At 38.4% G+C, this 22,330-nt stretch overlaps 1 protein-coding gene across 13 annotated transcripts in view; it reads left to right on the forward strand.

Annotated features, from left to right (window-relative positions):
• Nucleotides 1-22,330, forward strand: part of Stag2 (stromal antigen 2) — a 127,890-nt gene that overhangs the window by 13,732 nt on the left and 91,828 nt on the right. The window contains exon 1 of one of the 13 annotated variants that reach the window (XM_030251279.1): nt 4,680-4,728. The exons of the other annotated variants lie outside the window; for them this stretch is intronic. The gene's annotated coding sequence lies outside the window, so the exon portion shown is untranslated. Of the gene's footprint in view, nt 1-4,679; nt 4,729-22,330 lie in introns of those variants that run through there. 13 annotated transcript variants of the gene reach the window in all.

Genomic DNA, 22,330 nt, shown 5'->3' on the forward strand with positions numbered 1-22,330 from the left:
GGCTGAGGCAAGAGGATTTTGTGAGCCTAGAAGTTTGAAGCTAGTTTGGGCAACAGAGCAGGACTGATTTAATTTTTTTTTTAAGACAGAGAATTACTGTGTAGATCAGGCTGACTGGAACTCATAATGAGAGAGGCTTGCTTAAGCCTTTGGAGTGGCAGGACTAAGGACGTGTACCCATTTGACTTTATGTCAAGTTTTTACTGGGTAATTTTAAAATGGAATTTTTTCCATTATAGATTTATTAGATATTGTCTTTATTTACATTTCAAATGTTATCCCCTTTCCTAGTTTCCCCTCCGAAAATCCCTTATCCCCTCCAAGCTTTCCCTGCTCAGCAACCCACCCAGTCCTGCTTCCTGGTCCTGGTATTCTCCTATACTGGGGCATAGAGCCTTCACAGGACCAAGGGCTTCTCCCATTGATGACTGACTAGGCCATCCTCTGCTACATATGCAACTAGAGACATGGGTCCCTCCATGTGTTTTCTTTGGTTGTTGGTTTAGTCCCAAGGAGCTCTGGGGGCATTGGTTAGTTCATATTGGTGTTCCTCCTATGGGGCTGCAAACCCCTTCAGCTCCTTGGGATCTTTCTCTAGCTCCTTCATTGGGGACCGTTTACTCTGTCCAATGGTTGGCTGTGAGTATCCACGTCTGTATTTGTCAGCCACTGGCAGAGCCTCTCAGGAGACAGTTTTGTCAGGCTCCTGTCAGCAAGCACTTGTTGGCATCCACAATAGTGTCTGGGTTTGGTGGCTGTTTATGGGATGGATCGCCAGGTGGGGTATCTCTCGATGGTCATTCCTTCAGTCTCTGCTCCGAACTTTGTCTCTGTAACCCCTTCAGATGGAAAGGTAATTCCTTTAGGCTATAGTTTGGTGATTGTTTTGCTTTTTCCTTTTTTCCCCAGTTCTGGGAATTGAATGTGGGGCTTCATGTATACAAGAAAACCTTTAAGCATTCTACCACTAAACTATATCCACACTTCTGCTCAATATCATCTTTTTTTCAGCTTTACATATTGGGGTTGGAGAAAGGTTTCTGTCCCCAGCACCCACTCACATGGTAGCTCATAACTAGAACTCCAGTTCCAGAGGACCAGATGCTCCTCTCACCTCTGTGGGCACCAGGCATATGGTGCACACTTATATGCAACCAAAGCATTCATAATCCCAGCACTCAGAAGGCAGAGGCAGGCTGCTTTCTGGGAGTTTGAGGCCAGCATGGTCTACAGAGCTAGTTCCAGGACAGCCAGGGCTACACAGAGAAATTCTGTCTTGAGGGAAACCAAAGATAAAATAAGTAAATATATATGTATGAATGTTTTGCCTGCATCTGTGTCTGTGGAACATGCACATGACTGGTGCCCATGGAATCCAGAAAAGAACATTGGATCCTTTGGAACTGGAGTTGTAGATGGTTGTGATCTACTATGTGGGTTCTGGGACTTGAACTTGGGTCCTCTGGAAGAATAACCAGTTTTCCTAACTGCTGAGCCATCTCTCTAGTCCCTTGTTCTATTTTTGAGACAGGGTCTTCTGTTACTCAGGCTGGCATTGAAATTGCTATGTAGCTGAAGTTGCTTGGCACTCCTGTGGTTTACCTCCCTAGTGCTGGGATTACAGCACACATGCTTTTAAAGATAGAACAGTGATGCTTTTATAACTAGTTTTGAACCATTTTGTAGAGATAGACCCTAACTTTATCACTGAGATAGGTCCTCAGCCTTTTTGTATGTTAATTTTAACTTTATTTTCTTGTAATGTTAGCTTGAAATTTTTCCAAGTGTATTTAATACTAAATTCAATTTCAACATATTGTATATACATATATGATAATTTCTTAAAAATATTACACTTTTACACACACACTGGTTCTTGGCATCCCAAGGCCAGAAGGTGGTATTAGTTCTCCTAGAATTGGAGTTATAGAATGTTGTGAGTCACCATGTAGTTGCTGAGACTCAAACTCTGTCCTCTGAAGAGCAGCAAGTACTCTTAACAGCTGAGCCATCTGTCTAGCTCCTCAGATTCTTTCATTTTCAGATTGGTATGTATGATATCCCCCTTTCTTAGATTTCTAGGCCCCCCCCCCCTTTTAAAGCAAGACGAATTTTCATTTACCGGTGTGTCTACTGGTTTGTAGCTAATTTTCTTTTTGTTTATTTATTTATTAATTAATTATACATAAGTACTCTGTAGTTGTCTTCAGACACACCAGAAGAGGGCATCAGATCTCATTGCAGGTGATTGTGAGCCACCATGTGGTTGCTGGGATTTGAACTCAGGACCTCTGGAAGAGCAGTCAGTGCTCGTAACCACTGAGCCATCTCTCCAGCCCTGTAGCTAATTTTCAAACTTTGTGGCAGTTACACTCTTGCTGCAAAGAACTTATGTTTTAAATAAGTATTTTTTAAATACCCCCTTATTTAAAAAAAGTCCCATGTCCTAAAGAGATAGTATTAAAGAAGGTAAGGAACATTAATCCTTGAGAATTTCTCTTCTATGTCACAGGAGAGAAAACATAGGGAATATTAACAACGCTGTAATATTTTCACCTGTTTCTTCCTATTTCCACCACTCATTCAGGCCAAAAGGTATTCTTTTAACCCTGGCAGGAGAATTGAGGAAGTGGTAGTGTAGCCATGGCTTGTGGAGAAATGAAACTATGCACTGATATGTTTAAAAAGCAAACTTGTCAGTAACATGGATTTTTTTTCCTCAGTGGAATATGTGTACTTTCCTGAGTTTAGATTATCAATGCATAAAGTGTTGCCATTCATTGGAAAATATTGAGTTGACTCTTAAGGTTTTGGTGTTCTAAATGTCCTCGAAAAATTACAGTGGAATCTTTTAGGTAAGGTAGGATTTTATTAGGTAGTTTTCTTTTATAGGTACTGACTTCCTAATCCTTTGAAGTTAGTCTGAAGTAATTTACAAAGTACTATAGAAAAATGGCAGATCTACTGAGGTAATTATGTACTGGTAAATATGACATGTATAAATCTTCAATGTTGGTAGGTTTTTAAGTTTCTTAGAATTAGATTGTTGCCTTTCTCACATGAGCTATGTTTTTATCTGGTTTTGAATACTTGTTTTATTGCACAGGGTATATTATACAGCTTCTCAAATGGTAATTAAAATCTTAGGGATAGAAATGTAGTCCTCAGATCTTGTTATTCATGTTCAAGAGACATAGTGAATTACCAGTTTCTTCTAAGCTGCCTTTGCATTAATGGATTTTTTTATCTGACAAGATACCACTGGTAGCATTATCTTAGTACATGGGAGTATATAGTAGGCTCCTTAACATTGATTTTTTTTTTCTTTTTTGCTTCTTACAATAGCATGTAAAGTAGTTGATGGGTTTTTCACTTACTGAAATTCAGAATGGTTACAAGATTTGCCCAAGATCACTCAGCTAATAAATAAGTGCTTACTTTTGAGTTCAATTTTGCCTAATTTCAGATCCTTTCTTCCCATGGTGATACACTGCCTCCCAGTGGGATGATTTATAGATTTCATGGTGATGCCTTCCTTGGGAAAAGATACTAAAAGAGACAAGGATCCTAAACAGAGGACAGTTAAATGCCTCTAAGTCGACTCTAGACAACTTAAGAGGTTTAGAAATGGAGAAAGGCTTATTTTCTCCAGGGAGCTGGTGAGGATAAATTAATTACTTTCTGCCTAAAGTTGCACATATATTAATATTTTGCACGAAGACCATTGGCATCTAAACAAGAGTTGAGAATAGAGGTGATAGTAAAGTTTATGTTATACTATTTTAGTCTTTAGTAAAATTATAGTTGAATTTTAAGGAACTAACATTTTTATAACATAAGCTGAAACAGAAAGTTGTCGCCACACGTGGCTCACTAAATACCAGTGGATTTTGGCTAACATACAAAGCAGTGGCTTTTATCATGACGTCTTCATGTACTTGCCATTGTCCTCCAGTCTCATTCCCCCCTCTGCTGCTGCTCTCTGGCTGCGACATGCCCTAACTCAGACTGCTTCCTCGGAGAAAAAACATTATAGCGCTATCTGTTTAGGTAAATGGGTCTAAACCAGGCAACACGAAGATACCAGGTTTTGATTTTGGTTTTTCATTTTCCCCTAGCTTGCCTGCTTCCCCCTTATTTGTTTCTTCTATCCTCTGTGTTTCTTGGGCTGGGAAAGAGCCCAGGGCTTCAAGCATTCTGGACAAGATCTCAGCCCTGCCCACATCCCCAGCCTCTTCCCTGCTACCTTTCCTGTGCTAGATTTTTTAAAAAAAATATTTTCTAAAGTTTTCCATAGAAAGTTGAAGTATTTTGATGGTTTTTTTTAACCTATTATAGTTTATGCCATTAACACTAGGCAGCCCTGAAAATAGGCACTTGATGTGGAAGGGGAATTTAATCTTTCCCATGGTCTTGTGATGTAGGTAGTGCTCCTATTTCCCATTTCCTAGTGAACTCAGGTACAGGGCACTTGAACTTGTCCAAGGGCACATACTTAGAAAGAAGTGAAGCCATGATGTTAAGCCAACAGATATGACTGCCATGCCCCTATTCTCTACACTATCATACTGCTGATAAGTAGATACTCATGTCAACACTTTTCTGGCAGTGTATTTTAAATCATATGTTTATTGTGAGGTGTGTTTGGATACCCTTAAAGGATTTTTCATATATTTCAGACGCTCACGGAATTCATTTAGCTTGGCTTGGAGTTATTATAGCAGTAAGGTAAGAAACCTTGACCTGAGTGTTTCCTGTGTGACAGATGATGATATGCTTAGGGGTTTGCTGGCATAGTAATCCCCAAGATAATGAATGTTAGTCTTATTTGTCGAGTACATTCCTTATATCACATGCGACTTTATTAGATGATAGAGTAATATGTCCATTTTACAGTTAAGAAAACAGAACCTAGGCCAGGTGCAGTGGCGCACGCCTTTAATCCCAGCACTTGGGAGGCAGAGGCAGGAGGATTTCTGAGTTCGAGGCCAGCCTGGTCTACAGAGTGAGTTCCAGGACAGCCAGGGCTATACAGAGAAACCCTGTCTCAAAAAACAAAAACAAAAAACAAAAAACAAACAAACAAAAAACCCAAAAGAAAACAGAACCTAAATAAAGTAATGGGGCTGGAGAGATGGCTCAACTGTAAGAACTTGTCTGTCTCATAGAGGACCTGGATCCAGTTCTCAGTATTCTCATAGTGGCTCACAACCATCCATACCTCCACTCCAGTGCCCTCTTCTGACCTCAGAAGAACCCGTGAGTCGTAGCATAAAAAAATGTCCTTTGCTCCTAGCTCACCGTTTTCTCTTTTCCATAGCTCTTATGAACATCAACCATACAGGAGTTGTGTGTCTCCTCACATCAATGCAAACTCAACGAGAGTAAGGTTACTTGGCAGTCTTCTTTGTTGTCTAATTCTAACACCCAGAACTGTGCTTTGGACAAAGTCAGTCTTTAGTATTTGTTGGAATGAGTGCTTCATGTAGTATCCTGAGATATGGACTTATTTTTTCAAGGTGATGTTGAAGTAAATGAACTGAGTTTAATAGACCCGAGGCAGGTACTTGAGCCTCTTGAGGTAGAGGTAGAAAGACAGTTAAATCTTAACATTTTTCCTGTTCTCATGAATTGCTTTGAGTTCCAGGAGGATTTGGTCTCAGCTTAGTTTCTCTGGAGCCTTTTACTCTTAGTATAGGTTTGCCATAAAGCTGCCTCTCCATGTACTCATAAATTCAACCCATTCTGTCTAAAGACTCTTTGCATGATCATTTATAGTGTATTTGTTATGTGCTTAGATGGGGCCTAATGTGGAACAGGTAAGGTTGGCCTTAAATAGGATATCTTAGAAAATAACATGTAGACATATAGACTCCTAGACAGTTTGAATATGTGTGTACATTATAGAAATATATTAAAGTGAAAAAATGTGTTTATTAATTTTTGAATAGCACAGTCTGTCGATGTCTTCAGTTTTTTTGTTTTTGTTTTTTGTTTTTTGTTTTTTGAGATGGGTCTCTATAATATAGTGAGATCGGGCTCGCCTTGAACCCAGAGATCTGCATGTCATTGCAGGTACACAAAACAGTTTTTGTCGTATTTTTGTGGTTATAAATTATGTTATAACAATGTACTGTACTCTGACAAATATTTCAATTTTGGAGAGAAATATTATATACTTCAACCTTAAATGGATAGTGTGCAGCAACATTTGAATATGAACAGGAGATACATATTGGGTGGTGTTGACTATCTGTAGAGTACATTGTCTAACAGAGGAGAGAACTTAAAACTAAAAAGCAGAGAGTCAGTGATGGAAACATTATAACTGAGGAGAAGGATGTCTAGGATTAATGTAACATACAATCCACGATCTCAGATTTGAAAGGAATTCACATGGCATGTTCTACCATCTGGGAGATGCTTTTAAATGTATACAGTATAAACAGTTCTTCAAATTATGTCAAGGTAAGACTACCTTTAAAGTTGATATAATCAGCAGTTACATAAACTGTTTCCTTGTGGCACCTTATGGGAGTTGGGTTCTCTCACACCAAGGCCCAGGATACTTCTAAGAATGAAAGGTAATAAGGGATAGGAAGGGAGGATGTATCTGATTTAATGCATTCTAAATGTCAAGTGGAATTTTGTTGGAATTACCTTGTGTGAAACATTTCCTTTAGTGTGTATAGTGCAGGAATTGATTATACTTAAAAATCCACGAGTGGTATTGGGCTAATGTAATGCAAGGTAATTTGATATCTTTAGTGTAGCTTTCACAAATCTGATTGATGATTCTGGAGCCTTTTCTGCAAAGGAGAACAGGTTTTCTTTTTTCCCTTTGTAATTCCATGTGAAGTAAGTGTATAGAAACCGCTTTAATTATTTTTTGAGAGAAAAACAGTAGCATCAACAACAACAACAACAAAGTTTTTGAGAAAACCTTCCTAGGGTTGAAATAAAGCTAGAGAGGAGTGTCTAGTGTCTTAGGAAAGTTTGTTTTTCTGAGAGCTAGAGAGATGGCTCATAGGTTAAGAGTACCTGTTGCTCTTAAATTGTACCATAATTTAGTTTCCAGAAGCCATATCAGATGAATGGCTCCCAACTACATGTAATTCCAGCTCCAAGGAATCTCTCGCTGCCTTCTGCACTGCAATCCTCTGCTAACCCTACATCTAAATGTATAAAGATTAAAAAATGCATTTTAAAATAAACTACTATAATGGGAAGTCATTCATAATTATTTATTCTAAGTTAAGATTATGTGAAAAAAGTATATAATCTAGGGAGAGCACTTGCCTAGAATGCATAAGGCTCTGGGTCTGACCCTAACCACCAGCAGCCATTATACTTTCTGTGTGTGTGTGTGTATCTGTGTGTGTCTGTGTATGTACACAGGATGTATATGAGTACATGTGTGTGTCTGTGTATGTGTGTGACACACAGTTGTATACATCCTTTTCCTACTGAGCCTTCTTACTAGTTCTTTCAGCCATTTTAAATGTACCATTCAGTACAATTAAGTATATTCACATTTTTACATAAACATTACCGCCATCTGTCTCTAAACATTTTCAGTATCCCATTATAAAACCATACCTAGCAAGGAGCAGTGCTGTATAGCTGTCATTCTAAAACTTGCAGGAGTTGGGGGATGAGACAGTAATAGTATGGTGACTTTGAGATCAGCCAGCCACGCTGTCTCAAACATCAGTGCAGAGCTGTAGTGATGGATCAGCAGTTCACATTACTTACTTGTTGCTCTTGCTGAGGACCCAGGTTTGGTTTCCAAATAAACAGTTGCAGGGGATCTATTGCCCTTTTTTTTCACCTCCTTGGGTACCAGGCATGCATGTGGTACACATACACGCAGGCAAAACACTTACACACAAAAAATACATCTTTAAAACCCAAACCAGAATACATGTCACAGTATTAAGCAATAGTTAACTTCCTACTCCTGCTCCTACCAGCTGGTCCCTTCTGTTTTTGTATGTAACTCTTTTGGGTACTTCTTATTACTCATTCAGTACTTGTCAGCTCATGTGTGTTTCTGTGTCACATAACAATGTCGTATAAGTTCCCTTCCCTCTCTGTGCGTGTGCGCACTACTGAAGTTCATATCCAGAGTCTTACGGATGTCAAGCCAATCCATCAACCAAATGAACTTTATTTGCAGTCCCTCCCACCCCTGCTTTTATTTCTTTGGTTTTTATTCTCAGAAATGTAGTTGTTCAACGAATAGTTCATGAGGTCATGTATGAAAGACACTACAGTAAGCTCAGAGGATTTAACAATGAAGAAGGGCCTGCTTCCCGACCTTTTGGAATGTATATTCTAGTAGAGAGATGCCAACTAAGCAGTTACAACTAAGTGTTGCAATTAGAGATGAGCACTGTTATGTGTGTGTTTGAATGCTTTTCAGTATTTCAATAGGATTACCTACTGCTTGAAAGAAAACTTGGAAATATCTTGTCTTTCTTCCCTCCATATTTAATGGTACTTCTTATTACTGAAGTCATTCAGTAGGCAAAGTGCCCTGCTACTAAACCATATCCCCAGTCCCCCCACTTGACATTCTCTCACTAAGTTGGTCAAGAGTGGTTTTGAATTCCCTCTGTAACCTAGGCATGTCTTGAACTTGCAGTCCTCCCGCTTCAGCTTCCCAGAGGGTTGGAATTGCAGGCATGAGAACCCACCATCCAGGTTCAGGGTTTACTTTTGAAGGCTGGTGTGACGTATGGCAGGTAACAAGTGAGCTTCACACTTTTTGTTTCTGCTGTATCGCAATATTTCTAATTGTGGTCCTTGTGTATTTATTTGTCATCTGTTTTAGATAGCATTGCTTATACAAATAGCCCGTGTTTTCTTTTATGCTTAGAAGTGAAGTTACACTATATAAATCAGTTTGAAAACCTTTTTTTTTTTTTTTTTTTTTGAGACAGGAGTCTCTCTGGGTTGCCCTAGCGGCCCTGGGATTTACTTTGTACCCGTTCTTATAGCACTTTATTCTTGCTTTAGATATGTTTCCCCCCTTAAAATAAAACATAGTGATGCATATTTCAAAACGGATTTATTATAATTATTAAATATTTTCTTTTTAATTGGCTTGTATGTTGTGCATCTGTATATAGATATTTTAATACCAGTGAGGCCAAAGGCTTCACAGATCTTTTTGTAGCCTGAGTTAGGGAAGGTTGCGATCTATCTGATGTGGGCAAGAGTTGTATATATTCTTAATTATTTTAAAGTATGTGTCTCTGTGTGTAGGTTTCTATGTGGGTTTGTGCACATGACTGCAGGTAACTATAGGGACTAGAGGTATCAGGTCTATTGAGCTGGAGTTATAGGGAGTTGTAAGCTGCTAGTAAGTAGTTGGTTCTGGGAACCATCATAGGCCTACTGCAAGAGCCATACACGTAACACTTGGGCCCTTTCTCTAGCTCCTGGGTTTGTTATCTTTAAATAGTGTTTGTTAAGCCGGGCAGTGGTGGCGCATGCCTTTATCCTAGCATTTGGGATGCAGAGGCAGGCGGATTTCTGAGTTCAGGCCGACCTGGTCTACAGAATGAATTCCAGAACAGCCAGGGCTATACAGAAAAACTCTGTCCTGAAAAACCAAAAAAAAAAAAAAAAAAAAAAAAAAAAGAGAGAGAGAGAGAGAGAGAGAGAGAGAGAGAGAGGAGAAAAAAAAGAAAAAGAAATAGTGTTAGTTTATATTACAGTTGTTTGATATGATTCTTTATTAGCGAGAATGATCATTTTCTGTTTTTCAGCAGAGTGATTTATCTATCTATCTACACTTAACATCCCACTTACCACTCCTGGTCACCCCCTCCCACAAATCCTTCAACCATGCCCTTCTTTTCTGAGAGGATGGGGCCCCTCTTGGGTATCCCCCTACCCTGGCACATCAAATCTGCAGGGCTAGGTGCATCTTTCACTGAGGCCAGATAAGGCTAGACAAACAAATCCTGCAGACAGGCAGCAGTTTTTGGGATAGCCCCCACTCCAGTTGTACAGGACCCACATGGCGACCAAGCTGCACATCTGCTACATATGAGGAGGGAGGCCTAGGTGCAGCCCATGTATGATCTTTGGTTGGTGGTTCAGTCTCTGAGAGCCCCAAGGGTCCAGGTTAGTTGACTCTGTTGGTCTTCCTGTGGAGTTCCTATCCCCTTCATGGTCTGAAATCCTTCCTCCTATTCTTCCATAAGAGGCCCCAAGCTTCATCCACTGTTTGGCTGTGGGTGTCAGGATCTGTCTGAGTCAGCAGCTGGATAGAGCTTCTCAGAAGGCAGCCATGCTAGACTCCTGTCTGCCAGCAAGACAGAGTATCTTTAATAGTGTCAAGGATTGGTGCTTGCCCATAGCATGGGTCCTTCCCTCAGTCTCTGTTCCATCCCCCTTGCCTGCATATCTTGTAGACAGGATAATTTGGGGGTTGAAGGTTTTATGGGTAAGTTGGTGTTCCTGCTGCTCCACTGGGGTTCCTGCCCGACTATAGAGGGTAGCCTCTTCAGGTTCCATATCCCCAATGCTGTGAGTCACAGATAAGGTCACCCCCATTTATTCTTGGGAGTTTCTCTTATCCCAGTTCTCTGTCTGATCCTGGAAATTCCCCCCACCTCCTTACCCCTGTCAGTTGCAGATTTCCATTCATTCTCATGGCCATCTGGCCATCTTTCTGTCCATCCCCACAACTGATCCTGAACCCCGCCCCATTCACCTCCCCATTCCTTCTATCCAGTTCCCTCCATCCATTTGTCTTTTTATGACAACTTCCTTGCTTGTGCCTTCCTTCTTGCTTAGATTCTTTGGTTCTGTGGAGTGTAGTATGGGTATCCTGTATTTTATAGCTAATAGCCATTTATAAGTGAGTACATACCGGGCTGGTGAGATGGCTCAGCGGATAAGAGCACTGACTGCTCTTCCGAAGGTCCTGAGTTCAAATCCCAGCAATCACATGGTGGCTCACAACCATCTGTAACCAAGATCTGATGCCCTTTTCTGGAGTGTCTGAAGACAGCTACAGTGTGTGTGTGTGTGTGTGTGTGTGTGTGTGTGTGTATACATACATACACATACATAAAGTGAGTACATACCATGCATGTTCTTTTGGGACTAGGTTACCTCTCTCCCAATGATATTACCAAGTTCCATCTATTTGCTTGCAAAATTCATATTTTTTTTGAAAAGATTTATTTATTTTATGTACAGTCACTATCTTCAGACACACCAGAAGAGGGCATCAGATCCCATTACAGATAGCTCACATTCCAACACAGCAGTCAGCACTCTTACCTTGCTGAGCCATCTCTCCAGCCCATGTCTTTTTATTTTTAATACCCGAATAGTATTCCATTGTATAGATGTACCACAATGTCTTTTTATCCATTCTTCAGTTGAGGGACATTTAGAAATTTCCAGTTTCTAGCTATTATGAATAAAGCTTCTATGAACGTAGTTGAGTAACTTTATTTGTGGAATGGTGGAGCATCTTTTGGGTATATATGCCCATGAGTGTTATAGCTGAGTCTTGAGGGGGAACTATTCCCAGTTTTTTGAGAAACTGCCAAATTGATTTCCATAGTGGTTGTACAGGTCAGTATTCCCGCTAGCAATAGAGGAGTGTTCATCTATTCTGACGGGTGTAAGAGGGAAATCTTAGAGTTGTTTTGATTTGCATTTCTCTGACTAAGGACTTTGAATATCTCTTTGCTTCTTGGACATTCAAGATTCCTCTCTTGGAGAATTCTATGTTTAGCTCTATACCCCACTTTTATTTAGGTTATTTGGGTTGTAGGCATATGACTTCTTGAGTTCTTTATAAATTTGGATATTAACCCTCTGTCAGGTAAAGGGTTTGTGAAGAATCTTTCCCAATCTGATGTTTTGTCCTATTGACAGTGTATATTCAGCAGAGTATTTTGAATGTGACAGGTAATACTTCAGTTTAACCTGAGGGCCTCTTAATTATGAGTATATAGTAGTTTTCTGCTTAATTATTGCTATTGATGTGTTTTAGTATTAAGTATATGTATCTAACTTTAAAATCGGTGTTGCACATCAATATCTGTTTACCTTACTTGCAATTTTCTTAGTTCATTTTCCTTTATGGACAGCAGTCTGTTAGAAAACCTTCAGTAATCTACCCGTTCTTTTGTCTAGCACACTGGTGCTAAGTTGCAGTCAGTGGACAGTCAGTTAGTGGATAAGTTAACTTCATATATTTTGGATCCCATTTCTCTAAGTGAACTGCCTGGCTGGGCCTCAGTGTGAGAGGATGTGCTAACTGCTGGGACTGGATGTTTCTAAGCTGGGTGGTACCTCTGAATAGAAGAGGAGGGGGCATGGGGGGAATGGGAGGAGAGGAGGGAGGGGTCTTATCAGGCTGTAAAGTGAGTAAATAAATAAATTAATTAATGAAAAAAAAGATAACCAGTTTCGGGAAAAAAACTCAGAATTATGCGTGTGTTTTAGACTTTTTAGCTGTGAAGTACACAGTGAAATGAAGTTATTGTTAGTAGTTTAGTCTGTTTCTTAATAATGACAGTTATTTTCAGTCATGAAGGAGGATAAAGTAAGCTTGATTAGTTTGCATCATACTTTTAGAGACAGGGTCTACAGTTCAGGCTGACCTGGAACTCACTATGTAGCCTAAGCTGATATCCAACTCCTAGTAATCCTCCTGCTTCAGTCTTCATGGGCTTCATGCGATTACACATGCCAGGCTTAGTTAAGGCTTAGTTTCTTTAGGAGATATAACTGCATTATTTATAGCTTCACATAAGATAATAATACATTGTATACATTTCAGTGTAAAGAATTGATCTCTAGCCTTGAACTCTTTTGCCTTCCAGAGTATATTAGCCCTCTGTGAGATAAAGGGTTGTTTTACTTCCATGTTTGCACTTACCATGTTTGGTATTTCTTTGTACTTCTGACTTTGTTAGTTTAAGGTAAATAGACCTTAAACTTCATGTGAAGAGTTATACTTCTGTTTATTGCTGTAACCTTGGTGTCTCAAACACTGCCTGGTACCTAGCACTTATTCATTAACTGTTGTCTGACCGACTTGAGTTGTTTCATTTGTAAAATGTATGTGAGTACTAATTAAAATACTGTGAAATAAATTTAGTTCTAGTTAGTCCCTAAGATTTTGTTTTATTTTGTTTTTTGTTTTATTTCCCCTAAGATTTTTTTTTTTAGTCAGTGTGAAAACAGAAAAATTTGAGATGAGGAACTTATTACTAGACAATGTAAAAAGTTGTGCTAAGGTTAAACAAAACATCTGGATGTGGTGACTAATCATAACACTTGAGAGGAAGACGGGAAATTTTAGTTTAGTGCCAGCCTGTGGTACATATATGTAGTGAGACTCTATTGTAAAAAGCTAAGGGTTGGGGATGTAGCATAATAGTAGAGCACTTTGTACTGTATGTATAAAGCATTAAGTTTGATCTCCAGTGTAGCATGAGATCAGGTGTTCTAGGCCAGTCTTGGCTATATTGTAAATTGATGTCATCCTGGGCCACATGAAACCCTGTTTAAAAACAAACAAACAAACAAACAAACAAACATGAAATACAAAGAAAAAAAAAGCACCAGAATCTGTTAAATAAACCTCTTTCTTTATGTAACTATCTAAACTGATCTGAACTATGGTGATTAGCATTTCTCTTCCAGTCCTACCTTTCCCCTCCACTGCCTAATCACAGGCTCTAGCCTTTATTGAGCAGTTAAAATGGAGAGAAGGTTCCCATGAGATCATCTGAGTACTGATTGACTGCTCATGGGGGCACCCATCTTGAGGAAGCAGAGTTAACATCAGAATACAGACAGCTCAGGGCAACCCACAACAGGATGGTATCACAGTATTCTTGGTAAATTCTCCTTCCTCAGTTAATCTATGAAGGCACCTTCACAGACGTACCTGGGGTGTGCTTCTTTAATTTCCTAGCTATTCTTAATCCAACCAGTTATGACAACCATAATTAATATCCTGGCATTGACAGAAAATATGAACAAAAGTTTTGTAATTCCAGGTAATGTTCACACAGGTGATATGAGTAATAGTTTGGATGATAGATGGAATTTTTAAGTACTGTTACTACCATTTATTGAGTTAAGTAAGTGCCAGGCACTAAGTTAGGTAGGTATGTGATATCTGTCATTTTAAATCCTTAGATAATAATCTTGCAAGAGATAATTTACTTTGTACCAAGATCCTTAGAATAAATGTGGCTTGATTTTGATCTAATGAAAATAAAGAATAATTCATCACAAAATCTAAAGTTTTAATGTTTGACAATAAATGAGTAGATTATCATATTTGGAAGGATTTCATAAAATTTTATTAGACATTCTTAGGAATATTACAGATATAGTAGATATCCACATGGATAGAAAAAGTTACATATTGAATTCACTTTAAGATTACAGTTTTTACAGTTTTTAAAGATTTGTGTGTTCTAGATAAGTGCTTTCTTTGAGCTATATCCTTAGCTTGTGCTTACAGTTTTGAAAGACAGGTATAAAGACAGGTATTAGAGGCATGCATATATGCATACATGAGTACAGGGTAGGTGAAATGAAAATAAGTGATTTATTCAGGTTATTGGAATGCTCTATGATTTTGTGTGTGTGTGTGTGTGTGCATGTGCGTGTGCATTGGGTATTCAACCCAGGGCACTGACCTCTACTCTCAGATGGTTTAGATTATATTTTCAAAATTGATAGTTTTATAATAAATAAAGGGGAATTAAGGTATATTATTTCCATGTAGTATATACTGAAAACTGTTAAGCACTAAAATACTCAAAGGCTTGATCTAGTTGATATTGTATTGTGTGTTATTTTTTATACTTAGGGTGCATTTTAATAGTCTCATGAACTGGCTTTTTTCTTTATTCTTTATTGCTAAATCTTAGCACACATTATCATTCCACTCATTACATTCCTATGGTAACATGAGATTTTACTGTTATTATTGTTCTTAAAAATTATGACCTTAATAAGTAGACTTATCTATTATGTATTTCTGTGTCAGTATATTTTGTAAAATTTCAGTTTTTCAAGTAACTAAAGATTGATATTTTCAGTTCTAGATAAATGCCACACTTAACTATTTTGCAAGGAAGCATCCATTATATTCTTCTATATCCATTTCTTCTTGTTTGTTTGTTTGTAGCCTGTCTTTGTCAACCAGCAAAACATTCATTACTGTCTTCCAAATTCCTTCATGTATTTTGTTGATTTATTTTATAGTGTTTGTGTTTTCTATGTCATTGCTTTCTTAAAACTTGCTAAAGCATTGGTTTGATTCCCTTCTCTATTCATCTGTGAGTACTATTAGACATAGCATACAACAGTACACAATTAATTTACTTAGTCTATCATTTGTATTCTGTTTGGACTTTTATTTGAGACGTGGTCTATTTAACCTTGATTGGCCTCATTGAACTTCCTATGCAGACCAATCTGCCTCTGTCTTGAAAATGATGGGATTAAATGTGTGTGTGCCAGTACACTCTACTTTGTTTTCTGAATTTGGAAGAAATTTATTAAGAGATTGCGTAGGTTCATGTGCCGTGGTTTCTTTGTGGTTTGCAAATTGACCTGAGGACTTTTCAGTGTCCAGTGGAGTTGGGATTACTCGTGCAAGACGGATGAGCTTTTCTTTGTCCATGTGTGTGTATGTCTGCATCTGCCCCAGTTTCTTGTTTTGTCTTTTCTCTGTTTCTGTCTCATTTATTTCAAACTAACATTTGGGAAGTGATATTGTAGGTGAAACTTGAATTCCCTGTAATGGAATTCTTTGAAGTGTTTGCCTTTCTCTGGTTGTGTATTTTAGAGAATCCAGAAGATGTAGCTTCTGAATCATGGTCCTCATGTCTTTAAAAGATATTCAAATGTTAGAGCATGCTACTTCAAAAAAGGAACAACCATATTATTAATTGTAGATACATAATGTTTCTAGCTTATTTTAAAAATTCAGTACAAAGAAGTATAAAGTAAAAAATTCCATTTCCCCTTTACAAACTTTTAGAGGTAATCACTCTGATAGTTTGTAGAAGTGACTGGATTTATAAATACAAAAGATGTAGCACTAAAACGTGCTGATATTGTAAAAACCTAAGATATTATTTTGGGATTCAAACCCCAGTAACATCCTTTCCCTTCCCTCCAAAACAGTATCATTAAGCAGAAAAAAAAAAAGAAACAGAGCAATTTGTATAAGTATGTCCTTGGGCTGGGCAGTTGTGGCACACGCCTTTGATCTCAGCACTTGGGAGGCAGAGGCAGGCGGATTTCTGAGTTCGAGGCCAGCCTGGTCTACAAAGTGAGTTCCAGGATATCCAGGGATACACAGAGAAACCCTGGCTTGAAAAACCAACCAACCAACCCCCCCCCCAAAAAAAAAAAAACAAACCCAAACCAAACCAAACCAAACCAAACCAAACCAAACCAAAAAACAACCAAACAAAATTATTGGTACATGGCTGTATGTTTGTAAAAACTCTATCATAAGAAGAGATGATAATTATCTGACTTAAGGGTGTATGTTTTACAAGGGAGAAAGCAATTAAGGGTTAGTAGGAGTTTATCAGGCCATTTCAAACCAACTCTTTTACCTTCTTTCTTTCCTCATAAATTGTGCTTCCATCTAACGGTTCCCTGAAGACATCAGGCTACTTGATGCCTGTTCTCCTTGCTTGCACTGTTGCTTGTTGCTTTGAATGCTCTTGTACCCACTTGGCAGCATATGGGTACATCCCCTTCTATTTTTAGATTGGGGTCACCTGGAACCACTCCTAAGCTCCCCTTTCCTGTTACAGCTACTTCACTGTATGTAACCTGGGGCATCCTATGCATATTTGTGTCTGTGCACTCTATAGTAATTGCTTATCTAAGGCTGGCACAATACTAAGAGAAGAATGTTTACTAATTTTTCTGAGCCCATTATTATGAAAAGCAACAAACACTAGTAGAGTGAACATTTATATAGTTCCCACCAATATTTGACCTCTTAGCTGGTATTAACTTTAAACTCTTTGTTCATCTGACATTGGTTCCCATCATTTAGTTTGTCTCTCTAGATAGCCCTAGCTGTCCTGAAAAAGATGGTAGACCAGGCTGGATTCAAACTCTGGGATCCACCTACCGCAGCTTCCCAAACACTGCGAGTAAAGGATTCTGCCTTACATCTGATTTATTATCTAGTTTTTTTAAAAATTACTTCACAGTAAGTTACAAGTTGCATTAGTGTACTTCATGCCTGAACACTTCACTGTTAAGGTCCTTGATTTATGATTTTTACATTTAGAAGATTGTAGAATTTTAAAAATCTGACTATCAGTTCTGGTATAGAGGCAGTTAATATTTGAATTGAAATCATAATTTTGTGCATTTGACATTGTGATACTTTTGAAAGGAACAGTTCCTTGGGGGCTAGAGTAAAGATAGATTCATGGGACAGAGATAATTTTTATAATTATTAGAAAGGCAGCCGGGCAATGGGGTTTGGTGTAGGGTAGGGGTTAGTTGGGTTGGGAGAATACTAGGAACTGATCCAGTAGCCAAGGTTTTAAATAGACCTTTAAAAATGGCAGTTGGGCATGAGGGTCCATTTTAAACCTCAGAACTTGGGAGGAAGACGCAGGGGATTTGAGGCCAGCCTGGCCTAGATAGTGAGACCCTGCTTCAAAACAAAACAAAACCAAACCCTAGGAACTGGGAGAAAGATGGGTGGTGGGAAGGTGCTTGGAACTGTGATTAACGTATATTATATAAACATAGGAAATTTTTTTGTTTACATTTTAATTATTATTGGGGGTGGCACCTTCGTGAACTATGTGAAGTACAGGTGTTCCCTTGGTCTGTGTGGGTCCTCGTGGTTGAACTCAGGTCAGGTCATCAGGCTTGGCAACCAGTTCTATGACATTTTCCAAAAACTAAATAAAGTTAGAATAAAAAAATAAAAGGAAATTCTGATTTTCATTAGCCTTAAAAAGCAGAAAAATGGGGTTTGAGTAAAAGTGGCAATATGTTTAATAGACTGAAGAAGCAGAGATGGAAAAAAAGGCACTTTACAGTGTAAAATTTACCTGGAATTATGAAATGAGCCATGTAATTCAGTTTCATCAATTCCATACATACTGGTCACGGTGCTGACATAATGGTATGTGTTTTGGAGTCCCAGTTACGGAGGAAATTAAGAAAGTTTGATGTCAGTGGATTTAGTGGTGTTAAAGTAGATATGCCTAAAGAGATTATCTGGTCTTTTTCTTCAACTCACAAATTAAACAGAAACAGTATATTCTTTAAAATCTTTATTTATTGGTGTGTGTATATGTACATATACATGTGCTATATGGAAGTCAGAGGACAACACTTTTTGGAGACAAGGTCTAGCTCCAGGTGGCTCGGTCACTCTGAAGACTAGGGTGGCCTCCAGTCCACAGAGATCCACCTGCCTCTCTCTCCCAGTTGCTAAGATTAAAAGGCCTGCACCATCACAATCCAACTAAAGATGACATTTGACAGTTTGTTCTTACTATCTACCCAGTTAAGGGTTTCTCTTGGTTTTGCTGTATGTACTGCATACTCCAGCCTAGCTGGCTGATGCATGTTCCAGCTCATTGTAAGCATTCCGAGTTTATAGATGCATGCCACCACATCTGGCTTTTTATGTGGGTTCCGAGGATTGGACTCAGATCATTGGACTTTCTTTCATGGCTTTTACATCCTGAGCCAACTCCTCAGCCCAGATCTGTATTCTGTCTAATAACAGTATTCCACTTGAGTAAACTTTTAGGTTATTCCGGCAGAACCTGATAGAAACTTCATGTACATGTAGAAAACACGTTCAGGTAAGATTTATTCCAGAGAGGAGTTAAAAGTGAGATGGAATGAACTTCCAGAGATTTTTTTTTGGAGGCAGGGTCTTATGACTCTGCTGTGGCTGACCTACAGATTGCTAGGCAGAGCAGCTTGACCTCAAACCCATTTCTGCTTCCAGACTGCTGGGATTGGACGTGCCACCACACATCTGGATCTGACTGGAGATTCTTAATCCTGGTGACTTTAAACTTGGATAATTCCTTTCAGGAATGTTTCTGTCTTGAAGGAAGAAGAGTGATTTACTGGCCTTTGGTGACCATTGGACTTTAGGAAGCCTCTTGAAGACCTTCTGGGGAAATGCATCATTGAGCTGTGGGTTCCTGGCATTTGAGTGAATAAGGTTCAGATGATTAAGTGGCCCAAGGCAGAAAGGGGAAAGTGTGTTTGCTTCCTTTCCTATTCATGCCTTCAGTGTCTCTAAAACTGGGTCATCCTATAGATCACAGATTGCAGCTTTCATGACTTGTAGGACTTTTTCTTAATGTGAGGCTTGATCTATCTATAGTAGGGCAGGCTTCATTTTCCTACCTGTGACCCCTTTTACCTAACTCTAGCTATATAGGTAGGTGAGATAGGCATAAATATCAAACATTAATTAATAATAAATCAAATTTATTTTGAATTAATTGTTGGATAATATGCTAGAGAGTTGGCTCCCTGGATAAGAGCACTTGCTGCTTCTATGCAGGACCCATGATTTCATTTCCAGTACCCACATGTCAGTCAGTTCATAGGTTTCCATAACTCTAATGTTGTTTAACCTTCCTCATGTTGTAACACTTTAATACAGTTCCTTATGTTTTGGGAACCTCAGCCATAAAATTAATTCATTGCTACTTTACAACAAATTTTGCTACTGTTATGAATTGTAATGTAAATGTAATTGTAATGTAAATGTAATGTTAATGCAGGATATTTGATATCCAACCCCTAAAGGATTTGCAACCCAGAGGTTGAAAGCAGTTGTTCTTTGGGGCTCCTGGCCTCCAGGGGTACAAGACACACATGATTGACAGACACATTCAGACAGAACACTTATCAAAGAAGACAAAAGTAAATACATCTTAACCCTAACCCAGTTAGTTATTATACATATACATGTTGTATACTACTTATGAAAGAAAATAGCAAGTTAGAATACTTGATGGGAGGGATGCTTTTATATAAAGAATTAAATCTTGAATGAATGTTTTATATTTTAGGACATTTCCACTGATTTTCAGAGTTGATCAATATTTTGATTTTATAATTGTCAGTACTGAGAATGCCTCCTTGCATAAATACATAGCATGAAGTGGCAGACTTAGGAAATAGTGAAATTTTAGAAATTGTTGGAAATTCTGTCCTAATTTCAAGACAGTATTCATTTAAGTTTTTAAAATGAAAAGCCAGTAACTCAAATAGCAATTTTTAAAGTTAAACATTGTAACAGTACAATTCATATATTCTAATTTGATACTTACATGTGGAGGAATAGCAGCAGGAAAATATTAAGTCTTTATTTTCTATAATTAAAGCATTATGTTTCTGTAAAAGTACAGATTGTACTTAATATGTTGCAGTGTGCGAAGTACACATTTTGTGTAGAGAAACAAGGCTACCATGAAGCATGGGCAAGAACTTGGATTCATTACACATTTGATTTTGAATTAATTTTTTGTTATTAAGTGTTTGGAAATACTTACTGTTGTTGGCCTCCACATTCCTTTATGCAGCCCACAGTTTAGGGAGCTGTAGTAGGGGGGGGTTGTGAATGATATAGATTGCTGAAACTTAGAGATTTACAGAATTAGTATCTGTAATTATCTTAACAAGCATTTCATATGGTTCATTTGTATACTAGAATTTATGAGAATATCCCTGTTTCACCTGTGGAGGGAATTGGCCTTTGCATGTTAGGCAAATGTTCTAACATTGAGGTATCCACTCAGGCCGAGATGCTCCTGACTTATAGATAATGATGGAAATGTAACTTGAACTCTACTCTAATTTAGGCCCAGTCTTGTAAGGTTCTAGCTAGACTCGGGACAATCTTATCTAGGGTGAGAGATTTACTGCTGAATAAACTCACCTTTGCTAGCCCTTTTTGATCTCTGGCTGGTTCACCTCAGCTATTCTAGCTCAAAACTCCTCTAAAATCTGACTGATTCAAATTGCCTTCTTTCTGCTTCTCACTGAATTGCCCTGCTTGCCCTCAAACTAACTTTAACAATCTGTTCTAGTCTTCTGTCTCCTTCTCATTCATTCTCTTGCTACTTCTGTCTTTATCTTTGTCCAGCTTGTTCTCTTTCTCCTGGACCTGTCTCTGTAAAACTCTCCTGGTAAAAGTGCCTCTGAATTTCAGACTGAACAGAACTGACTAGAACTCAAGAGATCTGCGTGCCTCTGTTTCCTGAGTGCTGGGAATAAAGACATGTGCCATCCATTACCCCTGGATGAAACTTTTTACCTGAAACTTGATCTATACCAGGCTGGCCGTCAACTCCCAGATCTGCTTGACTCCATCTCCTGGGATTAAAGGCATGTCTGTATTTCAGCAGATTACACAAACCCAGAAGGTCTTTGGATGTGATCTCTTACCAGAACAGCCATGTTCTGAATTAAAATTCCTCTACATAATAATTCCCCTCATTTCTCATGTAATTTTCAGGGAACTATTGCTTTTTTTCCCTTTTCTGCACTGATAACCATATGATTTTTTTTATTGCATCCATTGAAGATACAAGATATTTCAGGGATGTCTGTGTGGTAGTTTTAGATAGTCTACTTAAATACAGTGGAAGGAAATGAAACTTTTATGTTAAAATTGGAGTGTAATCTCATTTATGTTTTTAATAACCCTTAATGTGGATTAACTTAATAAGACAGGGATAAGTTTGGGAGAAAAATGTGCAGAAGATGGTTTTAACCCAGGAGTTTGGCTCTTTTTCTCCCCTCTTCTGCCCCATCTCTTTTCTCCTCTAAAACAACAACAAAAACACAAACCAATCTTCCTAATCCCTTTGTTTGTCAGGGCTTTGCTATGTAGCCTTGTCCGACTTCTCTATCTTCCTAAGATCATCATGGATGCTGGCATTGTAAGAACGCACCACCACACCTAATGAAAATTTTGTTTGTTAATATCTCTGTAGCTTTAAACTAAGCTCTTAACCTTTTAGAAATACAGTATTGAACTTAGAAAATGCTTTTAAATTGAATTTTATAGTGGAGGCATGGTGTTGTACACTTTTAATTCCAGCATTTAAGAGGCAGAGGCAAGTGGCGTTAGAGGTAAGCTTGGTCTATATAGATTGAGTTCCAGGCTAACCTGGGCTACACAGTAAGACTTTGTCTAAAACAAAACAAAACAAAACAAAACAAAACAAAACAAATTGCATTTTGGTGCCATAGTATGTCTCTTTCCGTAGATCAAATTGAATTCAGG

The sequence above is a fragment of the Mus musculus genome, chromosome X, assembly GCF_000001635.26.
Source record: "Mus musculus strain C57BL/6J chromosome X, GRCm38.p6 C57BL/6J".
Classification (NCBI taxonomy): domain Eukaryota; kingdom Metazoa; phylum Chordata; class Mammalia; order Rodentia; family Muridae; genus Mus; species Mus musculus.